Raw genomic sequence first — 4,159 nt, 5'->3', positions numbered from 1 at the left:
CTGTTTGTTTGAACCACCCAGCAATAGTAGTTATAACTATTCTTTTTAGGTTCCATCCAAGTGGTTCTTGTAATGGGCCCATCTTCTAGGCTGTTCTGCTGATATCTGGGTATTTTCCTTAAAGGGATCTTGATTTGCACTGGAGCTCTAACCCTAGAGTTTCCATGTGAAATTGTCTCTCCTGGACTCTTTATCTTCAGTATTAGTTTTCTCCATGAATTTATATGTTACTGCTGGCTACACTGCCTTTAATTCTAACATTTTTATCTTATAAGTTAAACAAATGAACACAAAATTAAGGTTTTTATCTTAGAATTTCTTTTTCTTTCTCTGCATTCCTTCTTATCTATCAAGGACTTTATTCATTAGCCCTTACATCTCTAAATTACATTGAAAGAGAAATATTTGCAAACAAACAAGGTATCTGGATACACCAGGAGAATTTTTGTTTGTTTGTTTGTTTATTAGTTTGGCTTATTTGCTTGTTTGTCTTAATAAAACAAAGCTAGAGAGTGTAGGTAGAGTCAAAATACATCTGAGTTCAATTCCCATATTTACCTGTTATATGTGAGATCACAGATACATCGTTTAAACTTGCTAAGATTCAGATTCCTCACCTAGAAACTGGGGATATTAATACCCACTTTGTGTGATTGTTGTGAGGATTAAGTAATATAATTTCATTGCAATGCTAAGTATGTTGGTGCTAACAAATTTTGTTTATTTTATCTTCTATATACCTAAAATTTTTGGCAATTATGAATATTGATACTGCTTCCTCTTAAAGGATGATGTGTAAAGTGATTCAGTGTCCCCAGCAATCTAACAGCCTGTGTGCAAACACTTTTCTGTTGTTATGTGGTGCTTGCTATCACCCTTTGGATGTATGCCACATAAATTTATTCTAGACCCTAAGCAAGCGATGTTTTTTTTCCAAGCTGTGATTCTATGGGGATATTTTCAGGCAGAGAAGCTGAGTTCTTTGGAATTATCCTTCCATTCCACAAACCACAAAAGCCAGTTGATAGCTGCACAAAAAGATTTATACTCCTGCACAGGGGAGACATAATTTTGTGGGGTTCCCTGAGGAGATGGGTTAGAGAGTCAGTCGGAAAGACTAGATAGAAATGGATCCTGAGTGACAAGCACTGTCTACTAATGAGCTCTGGTTCGGGAACCCACCCAGAGTTCCTGAGTGGGACAGCCGAGCACACGGGCTCCCTTTAGAAACTATACCCGATGGATTGCTCCATAGGAAGGGATTTCTCAAGAAGACCAAACTTGTCTGTGGGTGTGCCCTTCTCAAAGCACATTTGTAACCTATGTAAATCAGTGATTTAAATTCTTGCTTGAATACAGATATGACTCTGAAATATTACATAGCAGAGTAATATCTCAGGATTCATCCTCCAGTTCAACTTGGAAACCTAAACCTACATGGTGTATACCTAAATAATCAAAAGTTATTTAGCCAAATCCATCTAACTTCTGACTACAGCAATGCGTATACACCAATGAGGCTAAGGGGTTCCAAAGGCATGATGGACACCAGAAGTTACTAGAAGCTTATGTATAATAAACAAACATAGGCCAGGTGAGAGTGGGCTTCTCTTATGAGTGATGAGTAATTATAAGGCCCTCAGAGCTGGATCTGGACTGGCTTAGATAAAGTGGAGTCAGTATAGATATATTGATAATCTTCCTCAGATTTTGGCTCATGAGAGCTAGAAAACAGTATATAGAGATCTGAGATACCACAGAGAATAGGAGGGAATTTCTTTAAGGAAAATAATACAGACAGTTTATCCTCATCTAAATTCAGTGTGTTTCTATATCTTCTCCTCCAGGTGACAGAGGGAAACCTGAAGAAATTGGAGGGTAGGGAGACGCATTACCTCCCCGATGTCCCATCACGTGGTGTCAGTGTGCACATCATGATGACATATCCCACCATCATTGAATATGCCATCCTGAAACATTTTATGAAAACCAAGAGTAATATCAATAGATCTCCATGTGGTTTAGCAAAGTGACAGACTCAGAGATTTTACTTCTATTCTCAGGTAAAATTATATCTGACGAAAGTCTTTAGAAAATTTACTTAAAGAAATGAGGAAAAGAAAAGTATATTAAAGCCAGAGAACATAATGTCTATCACCTTCTTGGGCTCAACTTTTTAAATAGACTTTTAACAATAGATTTACAAATTTGCATGTAGATTTACAGGAAACTTGCTAAGATAGATAGTACAGAGAGTTCCAATGTACCTGCACATAGTTTCAACGACTGTTAACATCACTTTGCTACAGTACATTTGTCAGAGCTAATGAACCAAAAATGCTGCATTAATATTCACTAAATTCCATACTGTCACTAGTTTTACCTAATATTCTTATTCCATTCCAGGATTTCATCCAGGATACCACATTACATTCAGTCATCGTGTCTCTTGACTATGACAGCTTCTCAGATTACTGGTTTTGCTGACTTTGACAGTTTTGTGGAGGAAAGTTTCCTCCATTGGAGTTTGTCTGGTGTCTATGTCATAATTAGATTGAGGTTCTGAGCTTTTTAGAGGGAGACGACAAAGGTGAACTGCTCTTCTTATCATTCCACATCAAGAGTACATGCTATCCACTGGACTTATCATTGATTATGTGAACCTTCATTACCTGACTAGCAGAGCATTTGTCAGGTTTCTCCACTGTAAAGTTGTCCTTCCTGTCCCTTTTCCATATTGCACTCTTTGGAAGCAAGGCACTAAGTATGGCCCACACTTAAAGACTGGGGAGTTATGCCCACCTCTTAGAGGGGAGAGCACATAAATTATTGAGAATTCTTCTACACAAGAGATCTGGCTCTTCTTTTCCATTTATATTATTACATCATTTATTTATATTATTGTGGATTCAGGAATATTTATTTTACAACTTGTGTTATAATTCAATACTACTTTTTTTGTTGTTGCTCCAGGTTTGGCCATTAGAAGCTCTTTCAGGTGACTCCTATGTTCCTTTGACGAACACTCATCATTTTGTTCTTAGAGCCCTTCATTACTTTCTGGACTACAATATGCCTCAGGCTCATCTCATATATTCCCTGGTCTAGCAGGAAGCTTGGTTTTTAGCATAGCATGTTATTCTAAGCTTTCCATAATATATTTTCATATACAGAATTAAATCATAACTTGAAGGAAACAACGTCTTTGCAGGTTAGTTCTCACTAACTCTAGTCAAAGTAAAACAGTGCACTTTGATATATTTAACAAATTACAACATTATATCCAGTCCACTTCAAGGTCAAGAGAAGAGAAAGTGAAAATTTTACAAATGGGTATAAAAGAAAAAAATAGCACTAAGTTTTTCATATATTCCCCAAGTACCATATATTTGTCACAAGTTCAAAGAATTTGCTGAATATTGTAGGGTACCACTCTAATCTGGCAATGTATTATCTCCAAGCTAATGCTATAACTGAGTGTTCAATCATCTATTTCTCTATATTATAAGGCCAGCTGCTTCTGAATACACGTAATCATCATGACTGAATACATGTTAGTCATCACAGTGAGGGGAAAGTATTTTCCTACACACACACACACACAAATGATAGAAGAAATCCCATATAATCAACCAGCTATCAGGTGGCTGACCAGTCTCTCATATTCTATATCAGTAGCTCAGCATTGTCCTCTCCTGTTGGCAGGTGGGTCCACAGCAATGATAGTAGCCAGACAAGCCTTGCATAGAAGTCCATGGTATAAAACCCATGCATGGCTTGCATCCCTGCCACCATAGCCACTTTATTCAGAAGCCCATTGAACAAGCATGAAAGTTGTAAAGAAGCTGACATTCACAAAATCAATTATTTGTCTATGTGATTACATAGAGCTATCTCTGCAGTGGAAGTCATTAATAAAGCATTTTTAGAGGAAACAAGTATCCTTCCACTCTGAGACATCCATCCACATAGCTCTTCCCTTTTACCCATAACGTCATCATCATTCCTCCAAATGTATTCTGCCAGACCCCTGACCATTTGGCCATACCATGACCCAGACAGTATAAAGCCACATCTCAATCTTCTGAACTCCCAGGTAAAATGAATAGCCAGCTCAACCCACTGGATGATTTAGCTGCCTTTTATAGTCACCCTTTCA

This window comes from Hipposideros armiger, unplaced genomic scaffold (genome assembly GCF_001890085.2).
Source record: "Hipposideros armiger isolate ML-2016 unplaced genomic scaffold, ASM189008v1 scaffold_588, whole genome shotgun sequence".
Classification (NCBI taxonomy): Eukaryota; Metazoa; Chordata; class Mammalia; order Chiroptera; family Hipposideridae; genus Hipposideros; species Hipposideros armiger.
This window is presented reverse-complemented; position numbering follows the sequence as displayed.